Source organism: Mus pahari, chromosome X (genome assembly GCF_900095145.1).
Source record: "Mus pahari chromosome X, PAHARI_EIJ_v1.1, whole genome shotgun sequence".
NCBI lineage: Eukaryota > Metazoa > Chordata > Mammalia > Rodentia > Muridae > Mus > Mus pahari.
In genome coordinates, this window is record NC_034613.1 from 116,819,288 (window position 1) to 116,842,156 (window position 22,869).

Here is a 22,869-nt window from a genome sequence, read left to right on the forward strand (position 1 = left end):
AGAGAGAGAGAGAGAGAGAGAGAGAGAGAGAGAGAGAGAGAGAGAGAAATAATGAATATAAACCATGAAAGAAACCCCATGTGAAAGATCAGTATTTTTTCCTTTGTTCCATATGAATTCTGCAGAAAATGTGATAAGTTGGAGTCTGAATGTAGTCAAGAGGTCTACAGTGCCAGCAAGAGAGCTCTGTAGGTAAAGTCTATTGCTGCCAAGCCTGATAACCTCCTTTTTGTTCCTGGAATCTACATGGTAAAAGAAGAGAATGGGCTCTCTGAAGCTGTCTTCTGGTCCTCCTCACAGGCTATGACTTGCACATGCCCAATTCCTACAAGATCAAATAAATAAATAAATAAATAAATAAATAAATAAATAAATAAATAAATGATAGATAGATAGATAGATAGATAGATAGATAGATAGATAGATAGATAGATAGGTAGATAGGTAGGTAGGTAGGTAGATAGATAGATAGATAGATAGATAGATAGATAGATAGATAGATAGATAGATAGATAGATGGGATTTTTAAAGGACAACTATGAGTACACTGTACTGTGACCCAAGTGAAAGGCATAGTGGAGAGATTCTATCAATAAGCGACCACTACCTTTCTACACCCTCCTTGTCCCTTAATCATTGTTCAGTTTGCAGTTTTTCTGCTTCTCACCAGTGTAAAAGGAATTTTCAGACAATAGAAAGAATACTTTGTATATCAAGTTTCCATGATTCCCTTTTCTAGGTACAGATGGTACAGTTCTCCTCTACTGTGATGTTAGTTACAATAGCAAGTGGACAATTCCTAGTTAGCCCTACTATTACAACAGGAAACAAGTCCTATTGTGCAATGTACCATGTCACTAAGCTGGCATATTCTATGGATCAGATGGATTCAATGCATTTTTCACTTTGCAGTAGATTGATTTGACTATAACTCTGTGGTGGATCTGAGAAGTGTTGGTTTTTGTTTGTTTGTTTGTTTGTTTCAATTCTGACTGATTTTGTAGGTAGAAGGTACCAAGAAATACATTGAATGAAGGAAGGCAGTGTTTAATCTAACAGTTACAGCAGCATACTGATAGTGACGCTAGGTAACTCAGGTGCCTTCTTGAGGACTCGCATTCACTAATTAGAGAAGAAAATGGTCAAGTGAAATTATGTGGCTTTCTTCATGCTTTAGGCAATTTACAGAGGTAGCATTGGGAAGAATTTGGTGACCAAGGTATTCCCACTTCCACATGTGCCTCTCTGCCTCCTGTTTTGAAGTACAGTAGCTCTGCTTTGCTGTTCTCATTTGTACATTTGATTTCATTTGACCAGAGATTCATAAAGTTTAAAATAGTACATCAGTGGGATTGGGAGGCGGCAGTTTCAGAGAGGAAACTAAGAAGGGGGATAATATTTGAAATGTAAATAAACAAAATAACCAATAAAAATTTAAAGATTGTAAATCATTGTCCTACATGGTTTTTAAAAAGTCAGATTCTTTGGCTTGCTTCAGGTGTCCTGATACACAGAAATTTCAAGTTACTGGATTAAAAAAAAAAAAAAAACTCCTAGTTAATGTGGGAAGAGGCAGTTTACCCAGAAGGTGCTTAAAAATCCCCTGAAGCTCTAAAGGAAAATCATTTTCTCTTCATCATGTATATTTCCTCCTGCTGAGTTAAGATATGATGGTACTAGAAAGTGAACTGTCCCCCAAGGTGTACTGGGAGAGATTTCGCATGAATGAGGTAGGAGGAGCTAACAGGCTATGCCTAAAATGGTGTATGTTAATGAGCAGATTCTTCAGGGTTGTCAATCACTGATGCTTTGGATTTGTACTCAGAACTAAGTGAAGCTCCAGGCCTGGAATTCTAAATGCAAAGTGCCTAAGAATGAGGGAGAAGAGACCTTTAGAAAAAATTCTAAAATTAGAGCAGAATCTGTTTTGTGTTTGTTTGCTTTATTTTGTTTTGTTGTTGGTGTTTTTTGTTTTTGTTTTTGTTTTTTTGTTGCTATCATTTTTTATTTTTGCCTTTGGGCTGCATCAGGGAAGGCAGACCCATTCTGTAGAAATATTAAGCAAGGCATGATGTGAATTTTGGGACATAAAACTGGGAAGTGAGCTGACACGTATAACTATATTACTATTTCTAAGTACCCTCTAAGTACCCTTGCCACCTAGTGATAAAAATGTCCCTTTAAGGTATTTTAATAACTATATTTCAAGACCCATGGAGTCATCTCACTTATTTTCTGAGGTTTCTTCAAATAAAGTCTACTTTATACTTTTTAATTTTTTTTACATTTACGTCATTTAGTTTTCTCCTCCTCTGCTCCTCCTCCTCCCCTCTTCCTCCTCTTCTTTTTTAAATCAGGATCTTCGTATGTAACTCTGACTGACCTGGTGCTTATACTGCCCATTTACACCAGGCTGGCTGCAAACTCACAGTGAGTGCTGGGATTAATGTTGTACCAGTTTTCTCGGCTTCCCCTTCAGTTTTCTATATTTTCATTTAAAAAATGTTATATTTTAGTATTTCTTTAGGTATAACCATGGCAAGGCATGTAGCCTGTGAAATCCTTTAGGTTTGCACTCTGCTTCTGCCTGGAACTCTTTTCTTGGAGGTATGTGGGTAGGAGAAACAGGTCTTACTTTGTAGCCCAGTCTGGTCTAAAAGTTATTATGTGGTACGGGCTCATCTTGAAATCATAGCAATCTTCATGCCACAGCTTCCCAATTGCTAGGATGTAAACATGAGCCACCAAACACGGAGGTTTGTAAAGGATTGGGCCTTTTAGTTTTATAGTGGTATCCACAAAATATGTAGTCAGTCCTTGTCCTTAATATGTGCATTTTGTCCTAATTATGTGTATTGTCTGTGCACATAATAAGTAGAACGAGAGTAGTGTGATTCTTCTTGGGTGTTAGGCATCTGGAGTTTGTCATCAGACCTAAGTACCAGGTTAGACTAGCTGGAAATTGAGAGGGCCTAGTATTAGGCATTGGAGCTTTGGCATTTCACTCCCTGAGGCCTAGATATAGTGCTTTCTCAATTGCTGTCTAAGTAATTCATGTCTGTCATATGAGAATTGTTTCTAAGTTGCATCCTATGAGATCTTTTGTAAACTTGGTCACAGAGGCAGGACAGATATAGCTCTGGATTATAAAGATTTATTGTTGTCAGCAGATTTAAAAAAAAAAAAGTTAGCAGCAGCATTCTGGCATGCTGGAGTGCTATACGCAATAGAGACTGATAAGTGAATTCTGGCACATGCCTTGGGCTCCCCCTTAGGAGAGATGCTGAGACATTATTGAGATTATTTATTGTTATTGTTTGGAACATCGGGGGTGATATCTTAGTTATCATTTCATTTCTCTGGGCATCAGAAGAAAGAAATCTCAGGCTTAGAAAACGAGAAGTTAACACTAAGCTAACAAGCGTGACAGATTAAATCTATTGCACTTAGAAGTAAGGACATCAATGTACACATCTTTGACAGAATGTATTATTTTACTGATTTACTGTGAGAACATGGGGTCTTCTTTATTCTCATGGGAGTCATCTTCAAATTAACAGGATATAGGTGCTGGACGTATGTGAGCACGCTGTGACTGAAAGAGGTTGTCAGACAAATTATCTTGTTAGTCACTAGCAACAGCTTGACTGGTACCTCTTCTGGCCAAATGAAGAACCACCACTTTCTTTGTGAACTGTTTTTTAAAATTTTCAAAGAAAGCCTAATTTGACTCATCAGACTGGAGAGGCATGACTGTGTTTGTCCTTGTTCCTTGCAGCTTACATTGATCCATCTGAAAATAGCCTGATGGTGCGTTTTAAATTTTCTTTTTAAGATTTATTTGATATTTATTTGGGTGTATCTATGTGTATGTATATCATGTACATCCAGATGTCTAAAGGCACTGGATCCCATGGGGCTAGCCTTACAGGCAATTGTAAGCTGATCAGCATAGATGCTGGGAATTAAACTCTAATTTTTTGCAATAGAGGTAAGTGCCCTTAACTGCTAAGCCACTTCAGCAGACATGTCTTTGTATTTCTAAGCTGGCTCTTAACATTTAATACAGATGGAGTTAGTGTGCCAGTCTTCTAGTAGCACGAGTTCTTGGTATTCACAGACTGGTAATGGCTCATTATAGTTTCTGAAATGAGTCTTGTTCTAAGATGGGTCACCCAGTTTGCCGTATCTTATTCAGGCAGACCTTTAGAGTTAGTGGTTTATGCTGAGAGAGGTGAAAGCTGAGATACATTTTTGAAGACATTTTTAAAGGGCTGCCAAGCACAAATTGGACTGAATGTGTTTAGAAAGAGGGAGGGAGAGAGAGAGAGAGAGAGAGAGAGAGAGAGAGAGAGAGAGAGAGAGAGAACAAAATTGGGAAGATATGAAATTAGGGGTAAATCTCAGAGGTGCTAGCTGAGGGACAGGGTAAATATAATCAAAATATATTGTATGAAATTCTCCAAGAATTAATAAAATGTTGTCTTAGATAAATTAAAGGGCTGCCAGGAAGAATGGTTCCTTTGCCAATATTATGTGGGTTCTTTTGAATTAGTGCCTAAATAATTTCTTTTGCATTTGAGAATACCAGCTAGAGAGCAGCTCCTATAAATACTGTTGACCGACCACATATGTGGGTGTAGCAGTAGCTATGTGTAAAAACAGACACCAGCCATCTGTACTAGCTACTTTTCTCATTGCTGTACCAGACAAGAAGCAAATTAATGTGAACGAGTTTATTTTGGCTTACAGTTCACATAGACACAGTCCATCGTGATGGAAAAGTTTGAGCTTGAGGCTGATCATTATGTTGTATCTATAGGCAGGAAGCAGAAAAGAGTTACATGCTAATACAAAACTGGCTTTTTCCTTTGTATTCAGTCTGGGTAAATCTTGGAAATTCAATTAAGCTAATCTAGGAACTCCTTTAAGGGCATTCTTAGAGGTTTGTTTCCTGTGTAGTTCTAGGAATTGTCAAGTTGACAATTGATATTAATCAGTATGCCATCTGCCTTAAAATGTCATGAATGATGACTTGCTACAATACTGAGAAACCTATATTGTGTCTTACTTGTATTGCTATCTTCCACCAGGGATCCCTTTTCTGACCCTCCTCATTTTCCAAATCTTTCTTCTGTAAATCTTTTAGGAACGACTATCTGAATAAAACCTTCCTTAAATATTTTCTTTCAAGCTCACCATCCAGTCTTTGTAATTCATATTGTTGCCATTTTCTGTGTCTCTCTTAAATGTAGCACCCAGAAGGTCGCAAGAGAAGAACACTAGGAATGTGGGTGATGGGGAGTGCATAGCTTAGAAAATAAGGGCTGGCTAATTGCAACATGTGAATCAAAACTTTAATGGTAATATTGCATCTTTTTTCTAATTCTTCCCCCAGCTCCTTCTCTTCTCATATTCATTCCTCCTCTTCACATTCTACCTTCCCTCTCCTTCTTCCAAGTACCTAATTACAGTTTTGCAAGACAGATTACAGACGGCATGGTGTGATATTCACACCTGGAATTTCCACTGATTTTATGCAATTCAACTTTGAGTGCCACTTTGCCTTTCATTCCCATAGCAACACCACATAACAGAAGGAGAGAAGAAAAAAAATTGAAGTCTCAGCAACTGCAGCTCCTGAACCTTGTGCATTATGACTCTGTTTCTGAAAGGAAGACACAAATGAATGTGTTATCACTTCATATGTTGACTGCTTGTATTTGAAAAGAATGTTTAAAGGATGTTACACTATAGGAATAGGAAAATTTTGTGTTTAACTGACAAAGGAGAGGATATAGAAAGGTTTGTTTAAATATCTTGGTGATTGTAGTCTATGACCTATAGAAAAATCTGAGAAACTTGGGTATCTCTTACTCATGGTTCCACTTACAGTGTCCCATCACTGGCTGATCTATATAGGCTTACAAGAAAAGAAGCAGAAAACTTGCCAGAGATCAAACATTGCTGCCTTGGAGTCTGATCACATTTGTGTGTTTAGGTTGACCTTTTGGGTCCTGGGCCCTTGGCTGATTTTTTTTTAATATCTTATTTGACCAAAGACAAAAATTTGCTGTTCAGATTTTAGAGTTGCTGGAAATCTTAATTCCATCCACTTTGTGACTTGATGGTTGTTGTTGGTCATTCCCTGTTGTACATACTGACTCTGTTGGCATGTTTCCTTTTACCTTGTGTGGTATCTCTCAAAATTCCTGATAGCCCCATTTCCACTGATCCACCTTTGACTCATCTGAGAGATTTTGCTCACAAATTTAGGTAAAGCAGCTCCTACTCCACATCTCTTCAAGAACTCTCCATACCATCATTTTGTTTGTTTTCCCGTGGAACCTACTATGAACTGAGATTTCCTTATGTGTTTGCTTGTTTATTCTCCCCACTGTCCTGTTGCTGTAATGTAACAGTAGCCTCTCAGCTTTATATTCAGCAGTTTGTCATGGGCCCCCAGCACAAACTTGCTGGGTGGATTAATTAATTAACTAATTAATTAATTCAGAAAGTGCTTATTGAACACTCTTAGGTGCTTAGCACATGACAACTCATTTTAGAAAATAAATACCACTGGCCCCTTGGAAATTTTACTGACAGAAATATCAGACTTTAAAAGGCTAATGAGTACTGTATTCTTGTTTTCTGTCATGGTGGTCCTCATAGGAGTTGTAGGAGAGAGCTATTTCTGGCTTCAAAAATACTCCCCAGAGCTGAAGGGTTTAGCTTGGCTTGCTTCAGCTGTGTTTCTAGGCACCAACCTTTCTCCTAATGTAATGTTGGACAATTAAGTTCTAGAAACATTGGCATGGTTATGTTTATCTTTAACCAAGGCTCCCAAATGATTTTGAAGGTAGTTCAATATATTTGGGAAACTGACAAGGTCTCTACCTATGCGCTGAAAATATGCTTTGTGGACAATAAAAGAGTTTGTGGGTATACTTCGTTTAATAGGAAGTTTTTTTTTTTTTAAATATAAGGAATGAAAGGGTTTCTTTTATGTATTTCCTGGCAAAAAAATAATGTACTACCTTAATAAAGCTGTTGAATGACTTGTGTCATTTTCTCTTGCTGAGTAATAGTCCTTGCAAATACTCCGTGTTATTTTAATTGTCATTAATGGCCTTCATTAGCTATCTAGGATTCTTTATTCCCTGGAAGGTGTTAACAGTAATCTCTTTTTACATGTCTGTCTGTCAGAATCAAAGTGTCCATGGATGTTGGTGGAAGGTAACTCTTAATGACCACTTAGCAAATACTATACTAAATCTGGTAATACTAACCAATTTTACACTTAATATTTCAGCCAAGATATAAATGTTTTCCAGGTTTTAGTAGGGTATGTCTTTACTTTTTAAAAGTTATGAAAATACATTATCTTCACATTATTGTGATTATCAACAAATTAGAATATTCTTAGGGCAGTAGTTAGCACATTTGCTCTTCCAACCAAGAGGTTTTGCCATAAGTTTAATTACTCATATGCAACTGCATGTCTCATGGAAATAATATTTGCATAATAGGAGATCTTTTCCATCAGGAATGCTGAGCATGTCTAGCATGCTTCAGAAAAGCATTCTGACATCTTGGTGTTTCTCATGGACAATAATGGGGTCAATGTCCTCACCTGCCAACCTAAATTAGAAATCGCCACTAGATCTTGTTGAGCCCTTAGGGCTAGTAAATATATTCCATGCTCCTGAACCCAAATGTATCATCAGTGTTCTTTACTTTCTTTGGGCCAGTCTGTATATGCCTGGAAATGAATGACAATCTTAAATTTGAAATCTAAATTAGACCACAAAAGAAAAAAAATTCTTCATTTTCTTTTTGATTTTTCCCAGCATTCCTTTACATTTAGTCTACTACTTTTGACTGATTCTGTGAAATTTTTTATTGGATATTTTATGTGTTTATATTTCAAATATTATCTCCTTTCCTGGTTTCTCCTCCAGAACCCCCCTCTCCCATTCTCCCTCCCAGTGCTTCTATGAGGATGCCCCTCCCATCTATCCACTCCCACTTCACCACCCTGGCATTCCCCTATACTAGGGAATTGAGCCTTCTCAGAACCAAGGGCTTCTCCTCCTATTGATGCCAGATAAGGCAATCCTCTGCTACATATGGGACTGGAGCCATGCGTCCCCCCAATGTGTACTCGGTTAGTCGTTTAGTCCCTGGAAGCTCTGGGGGGGGGGGTCTGGTTGGTTGATATTGTTGTTCTTCTTATGGAGTTGCAAACCCCTTCAGCCACTTCAGTCCTTTCCATAACTCCTCCATTGGGGTCCCTGTGCTCAGTCCAATGGTTGACTGGCTGCAAGCATCCACCTCTGTATTTGTCAGGCTCTGGCAGAGCCTCTTAGGAGACAGCTATATCAGGCTCCTGTCAGCAAACACTTCTTGTCATCCACAATAGTATCTGGGTTTGGTGACTATATATTGGATGGATTCCCAGATTGGGCAGTCTCTGGATGGACTTTCCTTCAGTCTCTGCTCCACACTTTGTCTCCATATTTCCTTTAGACAGGAGCCCCTCTGGGTTAAGAATTTGGAAATGAGTGAGTGGACACATCCCACAACCTGTGGCCTTGCCTAGCCTCTGGACATGATCTCTATAGGTTCTTCCTCCCCTTTGTTGGGCATTTCAGCTAATCTCATCCCTGTTGGGCCCTGGGAGGCTCTTGATCTCCTGGTATCTGGGAATGGCTGGTGGCTACCCTTTGTTCCCCAACCCCTATTGCTACATACCTCTATTCAAATTCCTGATCCTCTGTATACCATTCTGGTCTCCTCTCACACCTGATCCTGCCCCATTTTTCCCCTCATCCCCTCTCTTCTAAGTCCCTCCAACCCTCTACCTCCTGTGTGTATTTTGTTTACTCTTCTAGGAAGGACTGGAGCTTTCACATTTTCATCTTCCTTCTTCTTGAGCTTCATATGGTCTGTGAATCATATCTTAGTTATTTCGAGCTTTTGGTCTAATATCCACTTATCAGTGAGTGTACAGCATGTGTGTTCTTTTTTTATTAGATATTTTCTTTATTTACATTTCAAATGCTATCCTGAAAGTTCCCTATACCTTTCCCCCTGCCCCTGCTCCCCTACCCACCCACTCCCACTTCTTGGCCCTGATATTCCCCTGTGCTGGGTCATATAAAGTTTGCAAGACCAAGGGGCCTCTCTTTCCAATGATGGTCAATTAGGCCATCTTCTGCTACATATGCAGCTAAAGACACGAGCTCAGGGGGTACTGGTTAGTTCACATTGTTGTGTGTTCTTTTGTGACTGGTTTACCTCACTGAGGACGATATTTTCTAGTTCCGTCCATTTGCCTAAAATTTCATGAAAGCATTGTTTTTAATAGTTGAGTAGTAATCCATTGTGTAAATGCACCACATTTTCTGTATCCATTCTTCTGCTGAAGAACATCTGTGTTCTTTCCAGCTTCTGGCTGTTATAAATATGGCTTCTATGAACATAATGGAACATGTGTCCTTGTTATATGTTGAAGCATCTCTTGAGCATATGCCCATTGAATTTTGTTTTAAGCTGATTTTAAATAAGACAGTAAAGAATATCTACATAAATAACAAAATGTAAAGATAAATATATATTAGGAATACAAGATTATTTGTACATATGTTACAACAGTAGATTGTACATGAGTGTGTGTGTGTGTGTGTGTGTGTGTGTGATACATTTGCAGGTATTTTTGATTGTCCATGAGATATGATCATGAGTACATGTTACTTAAAATTTATCCAGCACTAGGGAGGCAGAAGCAGGCTGATTTCTGAGTTTGAGGCCAGTCTGGTCTACAAAGTGAGTAACAGGACAGCCAGAGCTATACAGAGAAACCCTGTCTCAAAAACAAACAAACAAACAAAAATTATCTACAGATTCAGGTAAGTTTGAAAATATGTCAGTAACTTCTCCTCTCCATTGATTTTCATTCATTTCAGCAAATTTCTAAACAAAAGGTTTAGAAAGTCAACCTCATTTAGCTTTCCCTCAGAAATATAGGTGATGATTTATTTGACAGATCAAATCAGAATTCCACACAGTATATTATTCCAGGGATTCCGTTCTTATATATTCAAGAAAAATTAAATCTCTACCCACTTTTCCAGCAGAATCTGTATTAAAAACATCTAGAAGTGTCTTAGTTTAAACAATGTAGCAAACTACATGCCTAAGAAATCTTTATTATAAAATATCTAACAATACTGAAAGGCATGTAGCATGCTTACAGAACATAAAAAAGAAACTCAAGGAAGAGTCAACAGCATGAATGGAAGTGGAAAGACAATTTAAAACTATTTTATTGTATTTTTAGGACAACCAAATGTGTTTTTCAGAAATGAAAAATTCAGTAGGTGAAATCTAGCTGGAGATTAAGGATAAAGAGAAGATTCAAGAGCTAGAGAAAAAAATCTGAGCATATTGTCAAGATGTGTTACATAGAGACAAATGTAGAATAGATTGAAAACATGGAGGGCAGAATGGCAGGATGTTTTATATATCTAATTAAAATTCCAAAAGTAAAGTAAGAAAAAATATATATCAAGGAGAAAATGGCTAAATCTTCAGAGCCATGAGAAATTATATATGTACATATGTGCATACACACATACACATATATTGTTTCACAAAAAGAAATCCGCAATTATGCACAGAAGAATGAAATTAAAAACATTAAAAATAATTTAATCTTTCCATCTACAAATTATGTAATGAGGAAAAAAGCTATTTGTGGGACAAGAATGGTCCATAGAAAGCACTAAGTAAAATAACAGGATGTCAGCAGTCACAAAATCATAGACTGTTTTAGGAAGTAGACAACACATGGCAGCTGGTGTGCTGAGAAAACAACCACTAGACAGAGTATGAGAACTGACTAAGTATGGTGTGGGCTTTAGAAACCTCAAAACTAATTCCCAGTGACACACACCACTTCTCAGCTTCTTGAGGCCACACCTCTTAATCCACTGCAAACAATTTCTAGCCACTGGGAACCAATCATTCAAATGTGTAAGCCTATGTAGGCCACTTACTCACACCAACACAGCTGACACGATAAATACATAATAGATTAGACTCAATCCACCAGGTACTGTTTTCAATCTCTCCTATGAAAGGCTTTGTATGACAAGATTAATAAATTTAAGTTAGTGAAAAATCTCATGTCTAATATTTAGGGAATAGCTATCATGTACAGTTTACTAAAATTCTCATATAATTAGTTGCCCATAAACCAGCTATCAACATTTCTCATATAATATATTCAGTAAAAATTATACTTTTATAACAAGTAGCATCAAATTGGAAAATTCTCTGTGTAAAAAATACAAAGAATTCTGTAAAAATAATGTAAGTGTGCATGTAAATAAATATTTATTGGTTAAAAATTCACAAAACATTGAAAAGTATTTAGAGAGAGGAAATGTATGTGCCTCTCTTTACTTTTTAAACAAAATAAAGTATAATATGGTTAAAAAAATCATCATCACACTGAAGTCAAACAAGGCAAACCAACAGAAAGAAAAGAGCCCCAAGAGAAAGCACAAGAATCAGAGACCCATTCCTTCACATACTCAGTAGTCCCATAGAAATACTAAGTTAATAGTAATAAAATATACACAGAGGACCTGATATCTGTGCTTACTGATTTAGTCTCTGAAAGCTTACAGGAGATTTGCTACATGCTAAGTTGTTTTAGAGGGCCTTGTTCTCCCCTCTAGCACCCCAAATCCTTTTGATTCCTCTATGGGGTTCCCTGAACCCTGAAGGGAGGGATGTGATGGGCCAAGATCTCAGAGAGGAAATCTTAATGTAAAAACTTATGAAAATGTTTTAATTTTTTATGGTATTAAAAGCTTACATTAACAACAGAAGTTATATTGTCTGGGGAGGTGGCTCAGAGTTTAAGAGTATTTGTCTTGCAGAGAACCTGGGATCAGTTCCCAAACCCCACCTGATGACCTCACAACCACATATATCTGTAGTTCCAGAAGATCTTTTTCTCTCTGTCTCTCTGTCTCTGTCTGTCTGTCTTCCCCCTCTCTCTTTCATACACATACACACAAACACATACATACACAAATAGTACACATATACACATAAAGACAAAGTACTCATAAAATAAAATCTAAATTTTAAGTTTCAATAAAATAAAATATAATTAATTTTCTAAATGTCCAAAATAGTAAAAGAAAAATAAGCATAAAGAAAAAAATAACATGGGTATAGAATTAATGAAGCAAAATAATGCAACTGAGAAAGCTGATAGTGTAAAAGTTGATTTTTTTGAAAAAGGCTAATAAAATGAAATAACCTTTCATGATGTAAATTAGAAACCATGCAGGTGAGAATGAGAACCCAAATGAGCAATACTACAATTAAGTAATAAATACTACACATTTACAATTGGGCTACGATGAGACATTAATTAACAAGAAAATATGTAAAGGCAACCTTCCAGAATACATGAAAATTTAGAGAAGATACAAATTTTGAAAAAAATAATTTCATGTATGAGAGAGAGTGCATACCGGAGGATAAAATATGGAGTTGGAGTTGCAGGTGTAATATTTCTTTTGGATTTTGAGTCTGTTTAAATTTAAACTGAATACTTCATCTAGTCCACAAACCCTTAGAATCCATGGTAATTAATCACAAACTGATTATATCCCTATATTCTGGAAGCAAACACTTGAAAAAATGAAAAAAAATGAGTTTATTGAGTTCTAACTCTAAAGATTAAGGTATATAAAACAATTATAACTGATTTTAAAGATATTATTGAAGGAAATATAAGATTTTATTGAGCTTTAGATAAATGCAGATAAATAAGTAAAGCATATTATGATACCCTTACTGTGCTATACATAGCAGGTATCTCTACTTTATGTGTATATTCAGTCTAATTCCAATCAAGATCATGAAGGTATTTGTTTGCTTTGAAATAGAAGCATAGTAACTGACTCCAAAGTCCAGAAGAATAGGGGATTCAGAATAGTCCATTAAATCCCATGTTGATGATCATGGGATATCAGCAAGATTTATGGCTTACAGATATCAAAGTTTGTTAATAAATATATGGTAATTATTATAACTATTTTATATAAAAGTAAAATAATAGAATAGAGATCTTAGAGAAGTCCTTTACATAAAAGAAAATTTGATACAAAAGGTGAACATTTAAGCATAGGTAGTTCAATAAACAACAAATTTTCTGTTAGTTATGCACATCTAAAGGAGTGTTTGCCATTTCAGAACATACACAAATGTGCAGTTATTGTTTTTAAAAGAAAAGGGTAAAAATATTTTCAATAGTATAAAAAGAACAGGTTATATATACTCAGGCTCAAACATAATATTTTTAAGTTTTAATAAAATAAAATACTGAAATGACTAATTTATTCCCCTCTGTTAAAAATAAACACTTTTCATAAAAATGCCATTTGAAAAATTCAGAGGGACAGCAAGAGACACAAAATCAACTAATAACCACTATCTATTATGTAATGAAAAATATTCCTACTAATGAACAGGAAGAGTAAACCATTCAAAAGGAATTCAAAGAGATCATGAATAGGTAGTTCACATAACAGGAAACCTGAATAAATACAGGGAAAACAGTTGACCTTGACTTGTAATTAGAGACATAAAAGTTACATCTAAAATGACATGGAATTTTCTTACCCAATACATTAATAGAAATTCAATGTATGGCTATATTGAACTTTTATGAAAATGTATGTAAGCAGCCGGGCGTGGTGGCACACACCTTCAATCCCAGCACTCAGTAGGCAGAGGCAGGCAGATTTCTGAGTTTGAGGCCAGCCTGGTCTACAGAGTGAGTTCCAGGACAGCCAGGGCTATACGGAGAAACCCTGTCTTGAAGAAAAACAAAACAAAACAAAAAATATATGTAAGCATCAATTGATGGAGCTTCTAAGGAGGCAATTTATCTATGTGCATGGGCATGTCCTATAATAATTCTACTTGTAAGTATATTTCCTAGAGAAATCCTTCCATAATTATTCTAAAATAGTTGTAGAAGTTTTGGAAGAATTTTGTAGTTTCTAAGAATATTTCAAGGTAATATTTTTTTGTTTGTTTAAGGCAGGATCTCACTATATAGAATAGACTGGCCTAGAACTCACATAGAGCAGCTTCTCTTTGCTAGGATTCAATGTGGGGCCATCATGTTCATCTAGGAGAAAAATATTTAAATGATGCATCTGTCAGACTGGGTAATATATACACAAATTTTGGTATAATTAGAAAACATGCAAAATAGTAAAAATAAATAAGGTGGAAATCAATGAAATAACATATAATAACGAAAAAATCAAGGTGATGAATAAATGTAAAATATAACTCCATTTCTAAACATTTTGAAAACAGGCAAAACAAAACATTACATCTTTTATACTTCTATGAATATATATATCTTTAAAATGGGTCAAGAGCATAAAAATATTGAAATTTTTAAAAATTTTATTTACCACATTGTTAGAATAGAATTCAGAATTCAATAGTGGAAGAATATACTTCACTGTATTCAACTGTGTTGGTTATGTTTCTCAGCTGGGTGGTATCTCGTGGGTGGTAATTATATTAATATATCTCCTTGAAGTTCTAAAATATTTCATTACACATTAGAAAATAACTCACCATGATCTCTCTGCTCTATATAAGATTTTCCTCCTACACCTCTGCTTTTCTTATTGATACTATCAATTCACAACTTGCCTACCTTTGAAACCTCAGCAGTAGCATCTTTCATTTTCACTGCCTTTCACAGCCAATCAGTTGACATCATGGTGGCATTTCTGCTCAACTGTTTCCTTTTCCTATTGCTCTTCATAGCTCTTGTGATCATTGTGATCCATACATTAACTGTGTCACTGACCTTGCTGCATCTAGCCAGTGGCTCTTAGCCTTGCCTGAACACTGGAATTACATAAAGGACTTTGAAGGGATAAACCTGAACCCCTACCCAATTAGTACATGAAGATGTTATGTGAAATGATATGAGTAAAATTATAAAATATGTTAGAAGTAAATTTGAACCATGATCTAAGGGAGTAAGTGAAGATCTTAAAATGTAAATGACCTAAGAAACAAAATCTAAAATCCTAGTAGAAAAAAAAATTGATAAGTACCACTCTATAAATATTAAATTTCTTCACAGAAAAAATAAAATGATAGAGAAGTATCATAAGGATAATGTCTTTTTTCTTAGTAATAAATACAAGATTGTTTACTATAAAATAGCTGAAGAAAATCTTTAAGTGAAACGTAAGTAACTTAAATTTTTGGAAAACATATTTGATTACATTCATGAAAATCAACAGACTAAAATAAGAGACACATACTAAATTTTGCTTATCAGCATCACTAACAATAAACCTCCTAACATGATTTGAAGCTGTTACTAGGAAATTTTCTATGCAGTAGTTCTAAACCTGGGGCAGTTTGGTCACAAAGGGGACATTAGTAAATGTCTACTGACAATTTTGATTATCCCTGATGTGGTCTATGCCACTAGAATCTATTGAGTATACCAAGGAATTCTACCAAGCATCCTAAAAATGTACAGTGCTGAAGTCCACAACAAACACTTATCTAAGTGTCAATTGTCCTGTGACAAAGTAATGCTGTCATAGATAAACAATACACACAGGTAGGTGTTCAAGGGTATTCTTTACTACATCTTTTATAAGTGAAATCCTGGGGATAGGGGTAACTATGGCAACCAATAGATATGTGTTTGAAAGTGTTGGACACATCCATGGTGTGCTTCTGTATTGTAGAATGAATAAGATAGGTAGATAATAATAGAAAATCATTCATGACTTACATCAAGAAAAATTAGTATACAGGACAGTTTATGTGGCATATTCCCATTTGTGAAAAAGAAAAGTCATACCTGAATATTTCCATGCATCACATACATTCATGTAATAATGTGCAGGAATTGTATGGTTAAGGATAATTGCCACCAGTCCAGATGCAAACTCATTTTTATTGCATTCTCTTATGTATAATTTAAATTTTTGTGTTATTAAGGTGTTGATTTCTTATTATTTAAGAAATCTGTGGTGAGATTATTCTTCTGACTTATTTCCCAACCTATTTCTTTATTATAAAATAAAGTGATAACCAGAAGTTTCACTGCAGATAAATAGGGCCAATGTACATTTTTTGTACCTCCTACTTGTGAAATCTTTAAAATTTCTTCAAGGTATGTGTTATTTCAAAGACTACCTTTTAATATTTTACATGTGATGCATCAATTTTATGAGTACATGAAATACTTCTTACCACTTTTGCTGTCTTTGTTTCTTGACATGTTACTACTGAAACCCTGCACTTCATTTATCCATGAAGCTGAAACATATCCATTATCCCCATTCTTTGAAAGGAACACGATACAAAAAAAAAAAAAAAAAAAAAACTCATTACGTTGTTTCTTCCTGCATATTTTATCACTTGTCTTGTTATCACACAATAAGGCCAAATTTCGTATGAAGTTCAGAGTTCTTGATTATGTTAACCATTGTGTATTCTACCAAAAAACTCATTAGATCTTAACTTAGATGGAGATATAAGAAACTATTGAATTTCTGTCATTCATTATCTTTCCTAGAGGCTTTGAAGATTCTGCATTCAGGACATCATTTCATTGTTGTTTTGAAGTTAGAATTTGATTTATCACTGGAGCTTTAATTTGTTTACTTTGTGGTTCTAATATCCAACTTGTACATCAATAAGCTCCTCTCACAATTTAGCATTGAAAATAAATGGGGCAACATTTGGTACTCATGTGGTATTATAATTACTGATTATATCTAGCTGAAGCATGTATTCTATTCTATTGCTACATTATAATCACTCCTTCAACAGTGTTGCTGTTCTTCACTTACCAAATAAGTTGAGTGTCAATGAGCTTACTTTCTACAGTACTCTGATGAGTTATTTTCCTACTTTTAAACAAAATAACTTTGGAATTTAAGATAGTATTGGGATGATAGTTTATCATTTACAAACTCTGTATAAACATAAGAAAATGTGCTATGGCTAATTATAGTGTCCAGACTAAGAGCTTTCAGTCTCTTCCAGAATAATTTATGAGCATAAAGTTAATCACTCTTGGGAGAATTTCAAAACATTTAATTAAGAAAAATATGGAAAGTGCTTTTGAGAAAACATGGCCCATAGCAATACCATTACCCTCACTGTTAAAGTGGCTGCTTGTTTACTCATCTGTTCCTATCTGTATCTTGCTAGACATCATGTGAGGTAGCCAAAAATGTAGAGTAAAAATGGTCCTTTGCCTTCAAGATATCTCTGTAGACAGTAATTAAGGTAGAAAAATAGCTATGTTTTTGTGATTCAGACAAGTATCATAGAAACAGTCTCAAATGGCCTGGGGACATTAAAGCAGATCAGATGGAGTGGTAGGTAGAGTTAGAAGGATGATAATGTTACTATTTCAAACACAAGGGTACAGAACAATGCTTATTACTAGTTAGATCCCATAACTAAATTAAGGTTAAAGGCATATTCATGTATTATGAATAATAACTCAACCTAAAATTCATGCTATACAAATCTTTTTTTGCAGTGTTGGGGAATGAATTTAGGGCCTCGCATATTCTAGACATGTGCCCAATCACCGAATTATATTTACCTCAAACTTATATCTTAGTATATGATCATTTGAATGCTTATTGTTTTATAATGGAAATAATCAGAATGAATAGCAGTGATGTCTTACCATTTTTAAGTTTTGGTTTAGAACTAACTTGAAAGATTATATCTAAAGCCAGCTAATTAAAAAAAAAGACAATGAAAAAGTATTACAAACAGTATCTGAGTATTGATGAAAACTCAATAATATTGTATAAAGTATGCTATTATAAGGCAAATATATTTTATTTATGTTGGTAAAAGAAATAAATGACTTTTTAACTTCTGATTCTATATTAATTAAAGAATCAGTATTAGTTTATTTCATTCTAGAATACTTTTAGATCATAACCAAGACCAGAGTCTCTCAGACCAATTTCCATTGTGAAAAGAAACATTAAAAGAACCCCACTGATGTGGTACAGTTGAAACAGTGCCTAGCTGGTAAAGAGTCATTACACATGCTGGGAATATATAGGTGCTTTTGTCTGACATATGGCTATACTGAAAAAAATGTCAATTTGTAAATAATTCCTCTTGTCGGAAAGATAACATCCATATGGTTTTCCCAGAATTTAGTGTGTGTCATAATAGAGAAAATGAAGGAACTTTGGGCTTGTCAATAGAATGACGGGTAATATCAAACATTTTTCTTTAAGAAACATTTTTCAGAACAAGTGAAGTATTTAATGAATGCCTTTGGAGCTATCAAATATTTGATTTTCTTTTTCCAAAGACATGGATACATTGCATTTACAGATTATTTCATTGTGTAGACCTGTCTTTCACTGTTGGCATTTTACCTTAGAAACTCATGACTTATAAAATGAAATGAAATACTTGTGGAATATTCTAATGCCAGTATTGTACATTCAAACTGATCCGTTCGTATTTTATTACTTGATGTCATGTCATGTGCCTTTAGCTCTTTTGTTCACAATATTTTTATTCACTCTTGGCATTTGTACTTCAGGATTCTGTTGAAATTCTGTCTGCTCTATAAAGCTTTTCCTGACTCTTGTCCTTTTGCCCCTTCCTTCTTCTAATGATCTCTGTAGTGCCAAGCGTTCAACATGTCATCTTCCATACAGTGGCCTCTAGGTGTGTATTTTGATATCCTTTGCCTTCATAGTTACTGCTGCAGGACTGGAAGCTGTTTTGAACCTGTTGAATGAAAAATGATCTTTTACCTGAGCCATTGATATTCTGTTCAGGAAAATTTCACCTGTGCCGACATGTTTGAGGCTCTTTCCTACTTTCTCTTCTGTTCGTTTCAGTGTATCTAGTTTTATGTAGAGGTGCTTGATCCACTTGGACTTGAGCTTTTTACCAGGGGATAAGAATGGATAAGTTTGAATTCTTCTACATGAGATTACGCCACCTAGGGATCCACCCCATCTGCAGACACCAAACCCAAACAGTGTTGCTGAAGCCAAGAAGTGCTTGCTGACAGGAGCCTGGTGTAGCTATCTCCTGAGAGGCTCTGCCAGTGCCTGACCAATACAGATGCAGATAGATGCTCACAGCCAACGATTGGACTGAGCAAGGGAACCCCAATGGAGGAGTTAGCAAAAGGACTGAAGAAGCTGAAGAAAAGGTTTGAAACCCCATAGGAAGAACAACAATATCAACCAACCAGACCCCACCTCCATAGCTCCCAGGGATTAAACCAACCAAAGAGTACACATGGAGGGACCTATGGTTCCAGGTGCATCTGTAGCAGAGGATGGCCTTGTCTGGCATCAATGGGAGGGGAGGCCCTTGGTCCTGTTGCGACTGGATGCCTAGGAGTGGGGAATTGGGGGAGAACCCTCACAGAAGCAAGGGGAGGGGATGGGATATGGGGTTTGTGGAGGGGAAACCAGGAGGAGGGATAACATTTGAAATGGAAATAAATAAAATAACCAATAAAAATAAAATAAAATAAAATAAAATAAAATAAAATAAAATAAAATAAAAGACTTACAAAAAATTATGATGATCTTTAAAGACACAAGTGTGGGCTGAGGGTGAGAATGGGTTAGTTTAACTTAACTTAAACTTAACTTGCATGTACATGAACCAGAGTCCTAGTCGCAGAATAGGAAAAACACCATAATAATAATAAAATAAAAACTTACAAAAGGCTAAAATGAGACCTCATATTAATTGCACAGCCCAGTGTATCACACATGGTAGCTACCCAATAAACTTTAGCTATTGTCATTGTACACTATACAAATACTTAGTAATGACTACCTAGATTAAACATTTTTATTCTAAGGTAAAATAGTTATTTCTGTGCTGCAAAGACTCAAACCATGGCCACAGATGCAAAGCAAATGGCTAAAAGAATTAGTGGTTTGGGTATGTTGTTATCGAATGCCATTATGCCAAATTTTCCACAAAATCACCACTAAGAATAAAAAAAATGAAGACTACAGTTGGGCCTATGAAGTATTTAGATAGAATTGCTATGTAACTTAGCAAAACAAGCATTTTCAAAAGATTTCTGACTTTATCATCTGATTCTCTGGCTTGATTAGATTGCTTGAGAGTATGTGTTTAGGAGTTTCAAAGTCTTTTAATCGTGCCCTTATTTCTTTTAAGTGTTTTATACCTGGACCAGTATTTCCTCTCCTTACTCTCTTGCTGGAGGAAATTTCCTAATTATAACAAAGCATTAAGCAGGGACATTAAATACACCTTGCCTCAGCTTTACAGATGCTAACATTAACAGAAGAGATTTTATTTAGCAAAGTGCAGAGACCTTGTTCACATATTTTCCCATATGGTGGTCTATTCTTCATTACAGCTTACATTAAGAGGATAGGAAACATGCTTTATTTTATAAGGGTACATACAGCATTTGATTGTCCCAGTCCATGTACAAATATATTATTCAATAATTATGGTGATTCAAGGGGATGGCCAATTCAGCACAGAAAATCATACTCCTGGGACATGAGTCAAAACAGTTTGTGAAAAGGCCAGAGGGTAACACAGGTCTTTTGAGAATGTAAGTCACTATGATATGTGCTTCTGACAGCACACAGCCTAATGACAGTGACTTGTTTAGAATATATATCCTGATTTCCTTCAAAAGGCTTTGAGTTAAGTCAAAAAAAATGACATACAGGTGAAAATTTAGGGATTCAAATAAAGACATCTGTTAATGAATACAGCTTTATCTTTCTACAATATGAAATTGTTCCTTATATAAACCATGAAGATTTTCCCCTCTTGTTTTGTACATTGTCTCTGAAATTTCATCCTCTGTCTGCTCTTATTGCATAGAAAGTTCCCCTCAACATTGTAGCTTCATCATGAACAGGGAGCCTGGGGACCAGAGTGGCCCCCACTGAATCATACTGAATAGCTCTCGGCAGCTTTGTGACAGCTCTTACAAATGGGTCTGACGTGAGTGTGTGCTTCTCAGTGAATCATTCATTACCTGCATGATGTGTCTCTCCCCAGGCAATAGGCATAATAGCACAACCCCCTCAGTAAAGCGTGTCTGATAAATTTTGCAGACTGTTAGTGGAAAATTTTCAGAGTTATTCTTTCTAAATGTTTTAGTTTATCTTGCCAACCAAAAGCTTAGTACAAACACATTTGCCAGCAGCCATGAAGCACAGAGACCAAGCTCTGCTTTTAAAGTGTTGAGAAAGTGATTTGCTTTAAGTCTCCAAGAACAAAAAGGTTAAAGTTTACACAGTGTTGGCCCTACTGTCTTTCCCCTGACTACTAGCCATCTTCTGCAATATGGAGAAGGGGTACATGGCTTAGCAAACTTGTTTGGCCACCTTCATCAACTCAGCATTTGCTTGTCATCTTTCAGTCCTTAGAAACTGCTTTTGCATTGACAGCTGCCACCAACATGCCTTTGTAGCAATTTGTAGGTGAGCCTAATTGATCAAGGTGAAATTTGTTACTTTCTCATTAAATACTATAAGATTGCAAGCAGATTATAGTTAAGACCAAATGCCTTTGTGTGTCTCAATAAATTAGTTTTTATCTATTTTGTTTGCTTGTTTTCTGGGACAAGTTTACTCTGTGTAGCCTTGGTTGTCTTGGAACTCACTCTGTAGACCAGGCTGGCCATGAACTCACAGAGATACACCTGCTTCTGTTTTCCAAGTGCTGGGATTAAAGGTGTGGACTACTACTTCCTGACTACACCTTATATTTTAGTCCTAGTTGTTTACAACTGCTTCTGTATATGTCAAATACATTTTATTTTATTATAATATGATTGATAGAAAGACATCAATATATATGTTTTACTATTTTTTATTGCCATGTAATATATATGTAATCTCATTTGTGTTGAGCTTTGATTGCCTGAAAAGATAGTGTCACTAATTTGTATAGTGTCATAACCCACTTGCTGTCAATGAAGCCTGTTTTTTTTTTTAGTTTATAAAGATTCATCCTAATATTTTGTGAGAATTAAAATCAGAAAAGAAGGCTGAGATGGCTCTGCAGATAACAGTGCCTGCTGTCATGCCTAAGGAGCTGAATTTGAGACTTGCACGCACATGATATAAGGAAAGAAGTTGCTTCTATAAGTTGTTTTCTGACTCCATAAGAACACAGCGGCACTGCACACACATACGTGCAGAAACACAATCATATACTAACTAAATACACACATATATGCGTGAGTAACAAAATAAAAGGTGCTTTCCAGAAATTCTCTAGAGTATGTTTTGTGATCTTTTGATAACTATAAATCCTGAAGTCACTTGTTAAGGAAAATTATTCTTTCTCTCAAATTATTGTTTTATTTAGTCATAGAGTCAAGGCCTATCCATTTCTAGTGTACAAATATACAAATTGCAAGATAATGAAACTGCCTGTACTATTTGTGTTATGCTTAAGGTGACAACGAGCCTTAATCTAAAGCTAAGCACGTCAGGATTCCTGTACCAAAGTGTATGCTCAACATTTTTATTATTTTATTCTCTTTTTTCTTGTATGCCAAGAAAGACAACTGCTGCTTATGAATACATCATTACAGCCATCATGACACAGTGGGAAGCTGGTGGACAAAATAAGTATTTTTCCTCCCCATGTGCTAGATAGTTTTTTGTCAACTTGACACAAGCTAAAGTCATCTGGGAGGAGGGAATCCCAGTTGAGAAATGTCTCCTTAAGATCAGGCTGTGAGCGAGCCTG

At 35.7% G+C, this 22,869-nt stretch overlaps 1 protein-coding gene across 1 annotated transcript in view; it reads left to right on the top strand.

Annotated features, from left to right (window-relative positions):
- Nucleotides 1-22,869, top strand: part of Il1rapl2 (interleukin 1 receptor accessory protein like 2) — a 1,246,644-nt gene that overhangs the window by 358,019 nt on the left and 865,756 nt on the right. The gene's annotated exons all lie outside the window — the stretch shown is intronic.